Source organism: Cavia porcellus, unplaced genomic scaffold (assembly GCF_034190915.1).
Source record: "Cavia porcellus strain 051 isolate PalLab524CR breed Dunkin Hartley unplaced genomic scaffold, mCavPor4.1 scaffold_5, whole genome shotgun sequence".
NCBI lineage: Eukaryota > Metazoa > Chordata > Mammalia > Rodentia > Caviidae > Cavia > Cavia porcellus.
The window spans coordinates 80,447,385-80,462,805 of record NW_026947488.1 but is presented as its reverse complement, the minus strand read 5'-3'; the positions used below and the strand labels follow the sequence as shown (position 1 = coordinate 80,462,805).

Here is a 15,421-nt window from a genome sequence, read left to right as displayed (position 1 = left end):
AATTTACTTAATCTTTAAAATTATATAAGTAATTTTGTGTTATTAATCTATCTTTGAGTTTCTTGAATAATCTTTACGCTGGTTATAGTGCATATTTTTCTTTTTTCATTTATACTATTAGTATAACTTTGCAAGTAGATTATCTCAGATGATAGCATCTTCATTGATAAATGAGGCAAACTTGTAGTTTACATTTTTATGGGATTGATGTGTATTTTTATGTAGTGGTTAATATCTTGTCTTCTAGGAATATTATCTGAGTTCTTCCATGTACTAATTTTGGAACTTTGTAGATGTTACTTAACCTCTTTGTACAAAAGCATTTTTATCTTTAAAAGAATAATAATAGTGTCTTAACCATTCCATGAAAATTAAATGTAGTGACATTTCTAGGACACTTACAGTAAGTCTTAAGTATAGATAAAACTCATATGTATTGGTTTTTTAATGCCTTTTCCAGCTAAACTTTCGATATCAATCTACTAACCTCATAAAATACTCTGGAAAGTGGTCCTTCTTTTTCTATGATCTGGAAGTATTTAAGAGACAGATGAATTATTTATAACTTAAGAATCTGAAATAGCTCAGTTATGAAATCATCTAGAACCTCTGCCTTTTGAGAGAGACAATTCTTTGACCAAACTACATATTCTTCCTCTTGAAGAAGTTTTGAAAAGGAGAATTTTATTAGAACCCACATTTACTATTGGCAAAATACTGAGTGTTTCAAATGCATCAACGTGAGCTTTCATTTTCAATTCTTTTTCAAATGAAGCTTTAAAAGGAATTTTTTCATTCATTTTGTGGCATTTTTCATTGCTAGGTAGTGGCTTTATCAACTTATTATGCATCTGTTTTTCATTTAATTTTGACATCATTTTTAAGTTATTTCTGTTCCTAGGCTTTCATTTTTCTTAACTCATTAAGCTAAATGGCTGTTATCTTTTTGCTACAATGTTAGCAAACTGCTTTGAAAGTGCAAAGAAATGGGGAGATGTTTCTTTTCTTTTTTTCTTTCTGACGTTGTCATACTAAGTTTATATCTTATGTCATTCATTTATTTATTTTCTCAGCCATAAATATCTCTTCAGAATTTAGAGTTTGTCCAATATTCTAGTGGTAGGGATGGATCAGTGAACAGTAAAAAAGATGCTGTCATTGCCTTTGAGAAAAAAACTATATAGTCATAAACGTCCTTTGAGGACAGGGAGATGTTATTCCTCTTTCTTGGGATCTGAACTAGTGGAATTCTACTACATAACACCTAACAATTATTGTTGGGGATCTTCATTAAAATTTTTATAATTTAAGCTTGCTATATGGATGTATTACTACTGTTGTTACTTTTACTATATACAGGGATTTATGCAATTTTTAAGTTGACGTTTGATGCCTCTTACAATACATGCCAGCTTTTTGGGAAACTTGGCGTGGGCTATCTGGGATGAGGTTATGAGAAAAAGTTATGTCGTAAATCTTTCTCCAAAATAAATTTAAAACTAATGTTTAAAACTGTAGCAACTGTATGCATATGCACCAGGAAAAAAAAGACAAAATATGATAGGTGTGATGAAGATTTTCTCCTCTACCTATCCTAAAGCAATTGGGGATAGAAGATTAAACATTAATTAAATCCTATAATACTTCACTGATCCTTACCCTTTGACTCCTCCCTTCCCCTCCCACACACGGTCATCAAAACTTAAAAATGAGTGTATAAATATACAGTCGGCTTGAGCAAGGTATTACAATATTTTGATAGTAAAAAAAATGCGCCACAAGCAAGCAACTCTACAAAGACTTACCTTCCAGGAAGCAAGCTGCATAAAGGCTGACAAATCATAGTAACCATCCAAATTAAGTGATCTTCAAAAGTGTTTAAAGAGCTGGCACAAAGAATGTCAGAAGAGAAAGTAAGGCAACATCATTTGAAAGCAGGGTCACTTATAGAACTGCAGGCAAAATCCAATTTCCCTTTCTATGATCTATAGTTAAAAACAGAGAAAGGCGATTGAAAGTGGCAGCTCAAACAGCTAGTAAAGGAACTGATGAGCTATATCTTAAAAGCAGCTGACATGAAAACATACAAACAAAACGCAAGCAAGTCATAGCCTGATTCAGAAAAGCAAACTGAGGAACTGAGCAAAACTAAATGTTACAACTCTTTGTTGCAATATAACATACGTTTAGAAAAAATGAATAAACCATAAGCATACATTTTGTTTAATTTTCATAAAGTTAATATAGCCAATAAAAATAGCAATCACATCTAGGTTAAGATTGATAGCATCTCAATTCTCTGCCCCAGATTTTCCACTTCTTCCAAGAGTTATTATTATCCTGTCTTCTAATTCCGTGGATTAGTTTTGCCTGGTTTTAAATTTCATATAACTGGAGGAGTCACATGGTCATATAGTACATTTTCCTTTCCCTTAACTTTTTCCTCTCTCTCTCTCTCTCTCTCTCTCTCTCTCTCTCTCTCTCTCTCTTCTCCCTTCCTCTCTCACTCCCTCCCTCTCTGTTTCCCTTCCTTCCTCCTCCCTTCCTTTCTTTTTTCTGTCTGTTAGTTATTTTGGCCCAGCATTATGTTTGTGAGGTTCATCTGTATCATTAAATGTAGTTAAATTTGATCATCTGCATTACTGTATGATATTCTATCATGTGAGGCTAACACTTTATTTTCCATTTTATAGTTGAAGTATTCGATCAGTTCGTACAGTACTGTATTTGGAAAGGTTATGTGTAAATTTTCTAAGCCTTTTCAGTGAGTAGCCATGAATCAGACAAACTAAACATTGGACTAGGAAAGATGATTCAAAGAAAAAATGAGTATTTTTGTAAGAAGGAAAAAATGAAACTGCAGATCAAGAGACCCATCACATCCTAGGAAAAACTGATACAAGTTGTTCAGTACAAAGAACTGTTTGTTCTGAAGAATTTACTGAATTTCAAAGACAAAAATGGCTACGAGGAACTATACGTAAAAAGGCTATATATGGGTGATTTCAGACTTCTTTTGATTTTTATAGCGAAGCAACATTTATAGATCTCTGTTAGAAACAGTTAATGTACAAAGATCCTGCAAGTTTTGTCATTTAAACACAAAGGCAAAGGGTGATTTTAAACAAATGCAATAATCTCAGAAAATAATCTCATTGCAGCATATCTTTCCTACCAACTGCAATACAGAACTCGGAACTACAAACAAATAAAAATATGCTGAATTATTCCAGCACTTTAAAAAGACACACAGTAAAAGAGAATGGATACTAAATATAGTCTTTCATATGGGTAAATTTTACGTTTGGTTAGTAATTTTTTTTCTTTGAGGCACTGTGCTAAGCACAGGACTGATAAAAACCAAGAATATGTCATGAATAATGCACCTAGAATAATGCCTAGAATAAGACCCAGACAAAGGCCTCAACAGCTAAATAAGAAATGAAGCTACTCACAACATTCTCATACTACCCAGGAGCCACAGATCAACGGTTCCCATTAGCGAAAGCTGAGGATATAGAACATAACTATTTGAATTACCAACCACAGAAATCAGATAGATATTAATGTCTGAATCAAATTAGATTCAGAAACCATAATGTAGATAATAGCTATCATAACTGAGATGTACCCAGATACAGGAACTACGGAAGATTTTTTAATGCGGCTTTTGTAACTATGCAAACAACTGATACAAAAGAAATCCTCATGTAACCAGTAGAGCTTTTTAAGAAGAACCAAGTGAAGTTTTAGAAATGGTAACTACAGTATTTTTATTTGAAGAAAAAAAAAAAAAACCCAACTTCCTGCATAAACAAACTCACGAACTGAATGGAGTCACAAAATCACTGGTCCACACACTTGAAGATTAAGTGAAGAGTGATTATCCAAACTGAAGGAAAGAAAGACGAAAGATGGAAAGAAACCTTCAGTTAAGGTATATCTGGGACAATAACAAAAGATCTAATGTACATGGATGGGGTCTCAGAGAGCCCGTGCAGAGACAAAGATATTCATATACACAAAAGTTGAAGAAAAAATAGCTGAAATTTTTCAAATTGCTGAAAGTCATAAGTTTATAGGTTTAAGAAGCTTGTCAAACCCAAATTAGAATAATTCAGAGAATATAATGGAAAGTATGAGACACTTGAAAAGACTTTTGGAAGAATTGTAAGCTGGCACCATGTGAAAATTTATATGATAAATCTAAAACAATGATAAAAGAAAACTTCCACATGATTATGTAAGAAAAATATCTAAAACCAGTGGCTAACATTATACCCTAAGAAACTAGAAAAAGAGCATATTATTCCTGAAGTTGATAGCAGGAAAGAAAAATGAATAGAAATCAACAGAATATTAAAAAGACAATGGAGAAAACTAACAAAATGAAAGATTTATTCTTCAAAAAAAAACTCCAACAGAATTGATAAACTCCTAGGTATAGTGATCAGGGAAAGAAAAAGAAGATAATCAAGATCGGGAATGAAAAAGAAATTATTGCCACAGAGCATACACAATGGAAGACATAATTAATTTTTCAAAATCTAGGCCACAACTATCTAAAAATTTACACTTTTGCTTAAAAGACTTCTGATAGTGAAGAAATCAGAGCAAATTTGTGGAAATTATTTCCCAGATAACTTTAACTTGATTCAAGATTCAGTGAATTGAGAAAAAGACAAGACTCCAAATACTGTTTATTGGTTAAGCAGAAAAGATGACACAGTGATACTTCAATCACTGAATTCAGTTAACTCCAAATTAGTGTTCACATAACAAAAAGTTCTAGAACTGAATGCATTTTTTCTATGAGAAGTGATGGAAAACCAAATAATAGATTCTCAGGCCCCAAAACTGCACCTATAAATTCACTTTTCCAAGATTTTAACCAATTTCACAAAGATTTTCTTTAACTTTATTGTAATTCTCAACAGTATTCCTCTTGGCCTTACTGCTGGTAGCACTAAACTTCTTTGGAGCTATAGTTATGATATTTTACACAAAGAAAGCGTGCACATGTACACACATACACACGCACACACACACACACACTCCACACAAGGACAAATGTTTTAATGCACTAACAGAAGCATTCTCTTTGGGAGAGAACGTCATTTAAACTAAATTGTAATCCCTTTGTGTCTGGGACAAGGCATAGCATGCCACTTCTCTCTGCCTGTATAGTGTTTTTCAACTCTGATTTTCTGTTTGACTATCAACCAAAGTCAGGATGAGGAAAATTTTGTGAACTTCACTGTGCAACTAGTGGAAAGTTCTAACTTGGAGTCTTTCAACAGCCACGATATCACTGTAAAAAGTTACAAAGTTAAACTCATACTATTGGTGCAAATATCTTTATAAAAATTTAAATTTAATTAAGCTGTCAATTAGGGAATATTCCTGGCCAAGTGAGATTCACTCTGCGAGTGCAGAGATGTGTATACATTAGAAAAGTAATTAATAAAGTTTCTCATAATACAGGGCTAAAAGTGGAGAAAATATTCTACTTCTACAGACACTGAAAGTGTTAGACAAATATCCAACATAATGAAACCACTTAATGGAGAAATAGTATAAATGTTCCAATTCAGTTTCAATTCAGAGTAAAGGGAAGGATTATCAGTATTAACACTAGTATTTACTGTTGCTCTAGACATAAAGGCCAACGTAAAGTAAAGAAGAAAAAGTTATCAATTGGATCTTCAGTTTCCTCCAAAGGTTCAGATTCTAAAGGCTTTGTTACCAGCCTGTGGTGCTAACAGAAGGTGGCAGAACTTTTAGAATGGGCCTAGTGGGAGGAAGTAAGGTCCCTGGAGGCATGACCTTTGCAGGGCCATGGGAACCAGATCCTTCTTTCTTCCTTTCTTTGCTGTGTGGATACCAGGAGGTAAGTCGCTTTACTCTATCACTTGCCTGCAACCATGAAGTTCTTCCTCACCACAGGCCCAAAAGAATGGTGCCTCCCACAATGGACTGAAAGCTCTGAAACTGGGAGATGAAATAAATGTGTCCTCAAGTCCATTCTCATAGGTATTTTTGTCACAGCAACCGAAAGCTAATACAAAGAGGAATATAGTTGAAGGAAAGAATAAATGGGAAATAAGAACAACATTGGAATCATTTGAAAGATGAGATGATTACTTAGAAAATTTAAAATAATTTCAAGAATTATCCTTAAAATTATTAATATGAGATAGATGATTAGTGGCAAAATTAATATATGACCTTTTCTCAGCAGTAAACAAAATTAAAGAAAGAAAAAACACATTTACAATAGTTTTAAGAAAAATAATGTGTATAATTTATAAGATTGTTATGATTACATTTTAAAACTGCATTAAATTTATAAAGGAAAATGGTACCTTACTTATGTATGAGTACAATAAATATTGCAAACCTATCAGTTAATGCTAAACAAATGTATTAAGTCGATCAATCTATCAAGATGCCAAAAATCATTTGTAAAGAATTAGATAAAATATTCCCAAAGTAAACTTAAAAAGTAAACATGTGAGTATAGCAAGGACAATTTTGGAAGACAATTTTGGAGGACAAGGACTATAGCCTGTGAGTATAGCAAGGACAATTTTGGAAGAAACAACACATTAAAGATAATTAGAATCTCAGCCAGTTTCTCATTGCTGGGACAATGACACTCAGAGCTAAATGGAGGAGAGGTGTATTTTGGTTCATTCACAGTTTTAGTTTGTAGCTGGCTGAATCCAAGGCAGAAACAGCATGGTGGAAAGGTCTAGGGAAGGAAAGGTGCCCATATCCAGGTAGGCAGGAAGCAGACAGTTAAGGGAGCAGCCCGGGAGAGATACTCTTCCAGGACCTGCCCCACTGACCAACCTGCATTCCTGTCTCCTGACAGTAAATTAGCCATGGCCCCCAAAGCACAATGGACTTTCAAGATACTCGCTTCTAAACACAGGTGGCCTCTAAGGGACATTCATATCCACACTGTAACAGTCTGCTAGATCATAAAATGTAAGACAGAAAAATTCCTAAAGATGTTTTTTATCATCAAAAAATAGATTAAGGAAGTATAATAAATTATTTATGAAAAACTTGTCTGTTATGAAAGTGGAATATCAAATCAGTGAAGAACGAAATCATAATATTGGAAAAATTGCTAACAGTTTAGACAAATAAAATTGATTTCTATGTTAATACTATTAAAATGATTTTTAAAGAAGATTTTTAAATGAAATTATAATATCTCTGGGAAAAAATTGGATTGATTTATGAAAAATCCTGGTACAGGGAATGTTTTCTAAGTAAAACTCTGAAGCCAGCAAGGAGAAGGTTAGATCATGTTTAAACAGCTTTCCCTCCTTCACTCCCTTCTGGCTTGGTTTCTGTCTGTCTGTTCATGTATTCATCCATCGATCCTTCCATCTTTTCATCTTTTTTTCATTCTTCTTTGTGTACTGGGTATTGACAAGGCCTTTGCACTGAACTACATCTGCAGTTCTCTTGTTTAATTTTTCACTTTATGATAGTGTCTTGCTAAGTTGTCCAGGCTGGGCTCAAACTCATGATGCTTGCGACTCAGTCTCCCAGAGGGCTAAGATTACAGGTCTGTACTATCAATCTAGGCATCCCTTTTATTTCTTGATTCATTTCAGTATCCTGTGTATTTTTATTCAAATAGAAACCCAGGAGTTTAAAGACCATGCTCAAAAGGGTTTTTGTTGCTTGGTATGCTTTAATTACCATGGAAGATGGTATGAACCAGCATCTCAAATACTAAAGCCATAGCTGCTTGTTTTGATTATTCTTTCTTTTTAGCTTTATTCATCTCCTGGCAAAATCCCTTTTTTTTCTAAAAACTTAATAGATGTTTCAAATATAAAGCAGCTTTGTATTATAATACATGCAATACAGTCTTTTAATAATTATTTTATTTTTATTATGGAAAGAAAATTTAATGTGAAGTCTACTCTTTTAAAATTTTAATTGTACAATAAATTAATTTTTACTATAGACACAGTATTATATAACATATCCTTGTAGCTTTTGCATCTTGCCTGGTTGAAGTCTTATGTTCATTTCTCCTTCCTTTCAGATCCTGGTGACCACTATTTCACTCTTTAATTCTGTGAATGTAGCCATTTTAGATACCTTATAAGGTAGAATCATGCAGTAGTTTTCTTCCTGTGACTGGTTTACAGTTTCATCATCACTGTGTCCTCAAGGTTCATATATATTGTCTTTTGTTGAAGAATTTGCTTCCATTTTAAATGTGAATAATAGTGCATTTCATGTCTATAATTTGTACATGGATATATGTCCATATGTTGACATCATTTTATGTCTTTATCCATCTGTCAATGGAAAATTAGAATATTTCCAGATCTTGACCATAGTGAATAGTGCTGATACTCACATACTGATATCATCCTGGGATATAGAGCAGGTAAAATTTAATTGTAAATATGATTGGCTTGAGAGTCACCTAGGGCATTAAAGTACATTTTGCGGTATGTCTGGGCGAGTCATAGAGGTGTGGCCTTGGGGTCTGTATCTGGCCCCTCACCCCTTCCTCTCCGTCACTGTTCTCTTGCTTTCTTCTTGGTTGCCATGAATTAAATAACTTTGCTCCACCAAACCCTTCTGCCACGATTTGCTGCCTTGGAGACATCTGATCATGGATTGAAGCTGTGGAAACTGTAAGCCAATAAGGCATTTGTTGTCATAAACAGGAAAGCAGACTAGTGGAGATACTGATTTAAAATTTGTTTGATAAATGCATAGAAGTGAGTTTCTGGTTCATACGATAGTACTATTTATTTCTCTGAAGTACTCCTATACCATTTTCCATAATGACTATACCATTTTTACCTTCCCATCAAACACTATAGAAATCTATAGAAAGATTTCAAGTTTTCTATGTCTTTGATAATACCTGCTGTTTTCCGTGTTTTGCTTTTGTTATCTATGTTTTTGGTGTCATATCCAAGAATCACTGCCAGCCCAACTTTCTGATACTCTTCCCTGTGATCTTTCTAAAATTTGATGGAATAGATAACTGAGAAAGCAAAGAGCTTCTGGCCTTTAAATATTTGTGGTTATTTTCAAGTATCTATTCTAGGTCAAGTTAAGCCTCTGCGTTCACTTAATCTGCCAGCCCATGTACTCAGTATCACATTGCCTGCTTTTATGTTTTTACAGAACCACCACTCTCCAAAAATATTTTGTTGTAATTGTGTATTATCAGTATCATCCACAGATTTAAAGCCACATTTCCTACGCAGCCAAGGAAGTTTAAATTTCATAACCTTTCTCTTGCCAGAGAGCCTGCAAGCATTGGGAGTTCAAAGAAATTGAGGGTTACTGAGGGATGTACAGAGGCAGGCATGCTGTAAACCCAAAGACTTCCTAGGCAGGGATATCTAGTAGACGCCCAGAATCTCTTACAGAAGGAAGCCTGGGTCTCTAAGGCTCAGAAACTTTTAAAACTTCTCTTCTTCCAAATAAATATCCACTTTAAAAATCTAATTTGCACTTACAATTGTGTTTTTTTTTTTCCTAAAAGAAGGATCCCAAATGATTTCATTTTCTATAAATCCTGGATATATCACCAAATAAAATGTAAAGGTGTATCTACTGTACTCACACTGTAGCCTCAGGGCCTGAAGCAGTACCTGATGCATAGGATATATATATATATATATATATATATATATATATATATATATCTCCTTGTGTATATGTATCTGTATTTGGTATCAGGAATTGAACTCAGGGCCTTAGCCCTTGCCAGGCAGGCACTGTGTCGTTGAACTACATCCCAAGCCAGACAAGATATTTTATAAATTTTTTGTGAACATGCACTGAAATGTGAACAGAGAGGAAGATATCCCACTCAGGCATGATTTATTTCAGGCATTGTAGAAAATTCAGTATGGTTGAAGCATGTGGAATGATAGAGAATGAGAAGTGTTTTGACTTGTAGTCTGGTTCAGATAATTCTGAGCATTTCAACCATAAAAACAAGACTGACATTTAATAGATGACTTTGGCTGCTGTGTAGAAAATGGACTGAGAGCAGGAGCAAGAGCAAAAGTAGGTTTTCGGAAGATAAAATATGATACCACGTTCCAGTGTAAGGTTGGTCACAGAGAAAAGTAAGGGATGCCTGTGGGAAGGGCATTGAAATCAACAGTATTCTTGGATAAACCAAATGGGGAAAGGGACCAAGAAAACTAGTGCTTGGAATTTTGGGTTGAACAAATTGTTTTTTCTTGTTGTCGTTGTTATGCAGCACAGTCTCAAGAAAATGTAAATATAGGAAAAGATTATAGGATTGTAGTCTAGCCATAGTCTGCCTTCATAATAGGAATTTATCCCTCAGTGACAAGCATCTCCTAACACTCTGAGCTACAAGTGAAAAGCAAGCTAGCTTCACTGTTGTTTGACTTTTTCTTAAATATGAGTTCTGAATAACTAACATTATATAATTAATGTATGTGGAAGACTGAAGGTAAGGTATGATGCTAGTAATTCAAGTGTATTTCATTTCAAAAAAAGGCTGAATATTTTGACTAGTTTTTTATATAATTTCAAATTTTCAGAAAATATACCAGTAAAATATAAGTAAATCCTGAATGTGTTAACCCATATTATTAGAATAAACTCACTTTGTTCAATCGCTTTGTCTAAAAACTGATTGGTATTATTTTTTCCTTCAGTGCAGTAGTTTTAAACTGTTAGTAAACAACATAGTCCTCTGACTTTTTAAAACATATGTTGCTTTATTTTTTAAGTGTTTTAATTACTTTGATTTAATAACTTTACTACATGTATTAAAATAGCATATTATATATTATAAGATATTCAATTGGTACTTGTCATTTATACCTTAATAAAGATGGAAGAAAAAAATATATGTCTAACTTATACTTACATATTGCTTTTTAGAATCAATTAAAAGTAAGTTTGCACACATAATTTCTCTTCCCTATAAATACTTCACTGTGTAGTTTCTAAAAACAAGCATTTATCATACATAGAAGTTGCTGTAAAATTATTAAAAGCAGAAACTCATAATATAATACTTGGCAAATTTTATGAACTTTCCTTTGATCAGTTTTTTAAAAATTGAATATATTCTTTATTATCTTTTTCCAACAAAGTTATTAGAATAAAAGTGGCCATTTAAAAGTGAGAGATACTCATTTGTATCATCTGACTGAATCTCATTTTAAATTCATAATCATTAACCTCAAGCTGGTACCCAGCTATCACCTAGGAATTCTACATTTTCCTGATCTATTTAACTCTCCTAATTCATGTCTGTTCTATTTTAATTAAATCCCCTTCAACATTTTTTGGGCTCTTTTTCTTCTCTGTTGATGGTCTAACTTCTTATATGACTGAGAAATCAGAAGCCATTAGAAGAGGACTTCTGTATAGTCCTAGTACAGTGTGTATCAAACCACCTGCTACCTACATCCTATGTCTTCATTTTTTTTCCATAATAGGGCATTTTTTCCTGTTTTCTACATGACTTTTCTTCTTGATGCTGAGCCTGGTCCCTGTTCTTACTTGCCTCCTCAAGAATTTAGAATCTTTAGTAGTCTGTATGGTTAAGGACATCATGTATATAATGGCATGAGTCACATCACTTATTACCATATAAAGACATTTCCCACTCAGTGCTCAGATAGATGAGGTTAACAAAAATATGTATCACATAGAACACAACTGATCAATAAGATGTGCTATCTACTACTGAGTGAGTTCCAATTTCATCTAAAATCCAATGATTAAAGTCTAATTACTCAATCAGAATGGAAGGAGGCCTCTGTGATCATAAAATGTATTGGAAATTTGAGGCATACCTTTCAAAGAGAGGTTCTCAGGGGAGATGGTTTGTCCAGCACAGCTTAGATCCTGAGAGGTCAGGCAAGGTTACTGGAAGCCCGTGAGCTGCTGAATCGGAGTTGACTGCCAAAGCTTTGGCAAAGACCTTGACGCCTGGCAGAGTGCAGACTTGACACAACTAGCCCTTCAATATGTCTGTACAAAATCTTGCATTTATATGAATTTTGGGACTGAGTGGTTGCGGTCAATAACACATATGTGGTCTGACAAGATGTGAAACTGCCTTTTTTGGCAAAAAAGGGTTAAAGCTGTTCTTATCACAGAAAAGCATGTCACTTACATATCAAATTGTGTAAGTGACCGGAAACATTTCGAGGCAACTTCTGCATCATTGCTATTGCTTTTTCAGATGTATCTGCTTTATTGCACAAATCTGACTTCATGTTTCTACCCACCATCATTCATTATTCCAGCACACACATAGAACTGAAAAGTTGGCTGTACTCAGTGCTTCTCTTTCTCGCCTGCCTGTTTGCTCTTCAACTCACTCTATTTGAACTGAGTTTCCCCCACAATTCTTTCAAAATACTTATCAGTAACTCATGTTGCCAAATCCAGTGACCATTTCCCAAATGCTTAGTTCACTTTGCCTTTCATCAGCATTTGACATAGATGACACTTCCTCTTTCTTGAACACTTTCTTCCCTTGGCTCTAGGATATTCATTTCTTACAGTTTTTCTCTTTCACTTATTGCTTTTTTCTAGTCATTTTGTTTTGATTCATCCTCATTTTTCTGGGCTCTCAATATCGGTACTCTCTGGCTTCCTCTATATTCTTTGTACCACCATTGTACATGGTTTCACTGAGGTCTAAGGTTTGAATATCATCTATTATGGTGCTTGCCAGCAGCAAAGCAGAGTGTTAAAGAGCAAAGCAGTGTTGAAGAGTGAGCTCCAGAGCCAGACTTCCTGGCTGTGATCCCTCCTCTCCCATTTACTAGCTCTATAAACATGGGCAAATTACTTAATTTCTCTGTGTCACAATCCCTCCTCCATAAAATGAGAATAATTATAATGCCTAGCTTTTTGAGAATTTTTGTTGGTCAGATTTAACCTGGAGAATATAAGCCATTTCAATATTTATAACAAAGTGGAATTAATACATTTAAGTATGTTAGAAGAGCTGAAAAGCTAATAAAGGACCAGGAGGATCCCGGAACATTAATAACAGCAAGCTATCTATTACCTGGAGGCACAAATCAAGGCTTATTGTAAAGCAGACAAGATGGTGTGGTTCTGGCCTAAGAATATACATGTAAATAATTTCAGCAGAATAGACTCTAAAAATAGACCTAAGGTCAAGTAAACTTTGAAAAAGGTATCAAGGCAATTCAATGAGAAAAGTAAAGAATTTTCAATAAACTTTGCTGGAGCAGCTGAATATTCATTTGTAAAAAAATAAATTTTACACCATATTAGCTTGTAATAAATTTCAGAGCTAGACTTAAAGATCAAAACTATGAAACTTTAATGAGCATACATAGGAGATAATTTGTACAGCCTTGTGATAGGAACAATTATTTTGGGGAGAAAAAGGACCACAAACTATAGAAGAAATTTCAACATAAATAAAAGCTTTGCTCCATACTATATTCTGCTGTTCAAAAGAAAAGAGAAGCATAGACTGGGAAAAATAATATTTTCTATACATATATTTGATACAAGAGTAATTTCTATGATACAGAAAGAGCACTTGTAACTCAATAATAGACAAACAAGCATATACAACAAAAGAAATCAACTACTGATACAACACAGATGAAATTATGAAAATATTACTCCTAGTGAACGAAGTCACTCCAAAAGATTACGTACTATATGATCACATTGATGTGCAGCATTAGAGGAGATAAATCTGAGCTCCAAGGGCAGAAGGCAGATGAGCTGTTGTCTAGAGACTGTCACAGCTGGGAAGTTGATTAAGATAGGATACAAGGAAAATTTGGAGAGGGGTAATGAAAAATTCTATATCCTGATTTCAATAAGTTACACAAATTTGTATGTTTGTCAAAATTCATCAGACTTACTACTTTAAATTGGTACATTTTATCATTTGTGTGTTATACTTCAATGAAGCTGGTTTAAAATTAAGAATTAGTGTATTCATAAATGAATTACTGATTTTTCTTGAAAGCCTAATGATTTCATAATTCTGCCAATTTTGACACGTGGCAAGTCTATTTCATCAGTTGCTTGAGCCATACCTACACTATTGAAGTCTTGTCTTTCACATCTAGCTCAGTCTTGTGAATAAATTGCATTAGTACCACCTTTACATATACCCTGAACATGATCACTCCTTACTGCCTCTACCACAGCCAAGCTGGTCTAAGATACTGTCCCTTTTGCCTGGATTGTCACCACAGCCTCATGAGTGGTCTATTTTCTTTCGGTGTGTTTCTTTTCCTTCTGTTTCTCCATAACATCCAGGACATTTATGGCATTGCTGTGTTCAGAACTCCTCACTGATAACTTTTTCATTCATAATAAGAGACAAAGTCGTTGCAATGGCTTGCTGAGCAGAGTGCCTGCTTTGCTCTCTACATGACCTCTGCTGTCTCCACTGCTACCTCATGGGAGCCACTCCAAATCTCTGCTGTTTCTCAAGCACGCCAAGGGCACACCTTCCTCAAAATCTTCCTACTTGCTTTCTGAAGATGCCTGTCCCTGCCACTGTTGACAAACTCCCTCAAGTGCTATCTGCTCAGAGCACTCTACCCTGATCTAGACTAGAACCCTCAGTAATCCCTGTTCTTTATTCTTGCTTCACTTTATTCTCAGTCCTTATAGTGCCCAGACAAATATTTGCTTGTTTAATTGATTTGGTTTTTTTTTTCCTTACATGAGTGTCTGAAATTTTTTATATTTCATGTAATACATCTAGCTCCTGGAAAATTACACTCAACAAATACTTATTATTTCATAATTGACACATAACATGTAACTCATATTTTATATTCACCTATTCTTTATGTATGTATATATGAATAAAATAGATTCCCATTTGTATTACAAATGATATAATTATATATAGAAATATGTAATTAACCTAAGTACCCATGGTCAGATGAATAAAGGAAAGGTGGCACATGTACATATGTTCAGCTTTTAAAAACAACATTCTGCCACTTGCAACAATGCAAGTAAAACTAGAAGACACTACTTTCAATAAAATAAGCAGGTACAGAGGAATTTATGCTGTGTGACCCCACCTACATGTGGAATCTAAAAAACTGAACTCATAAAAATAGGTGATTGCCAGATGCTGAGGATTTGGGATTGGGGGAAACTGGGAAAGAAACACAAAATTTCAGTTAAAGAAGGACAATAAATTTAAAAAAACCTACCAATGCATAATAGTGACTACAGTTAATAGTAATATATTTTACATATAAAATTGCTAAGAGAATAGATTTTTGAATAGTTCTCACTATAAAAGTGATAATGACATGAAGTGCAGACATGTACAGACTCTTCATTTAGCCATTCTACAATGTATATGTGTATTAAAATTCATGTACAACAT

General features: G+C 34.1%; 1 protein-coding gene across 1 annotated transcript in view; it reads right to left on the bottom strand.

Annotated features, from left to right (window-relative positions):
* The window catches only part of Mme (membrane metalloendopeptidase), a 113,263-nt gene extending 101,282 nt beyond the window's left edge, over nt 1-11,981 (bottom strand). Inside the window, exon 1 of the mRNA XM_063249217.1 lies at nt 11,853-11,981. The gene's annotated coding sequence lies outside the window, so the exon portion shown is untranslated. The remainder of the gene's footprint in view (nt 1-11,852) is intronic.
* Nucleotides 11,982-15,421: the final 3,440 nt, after the last annotated feature.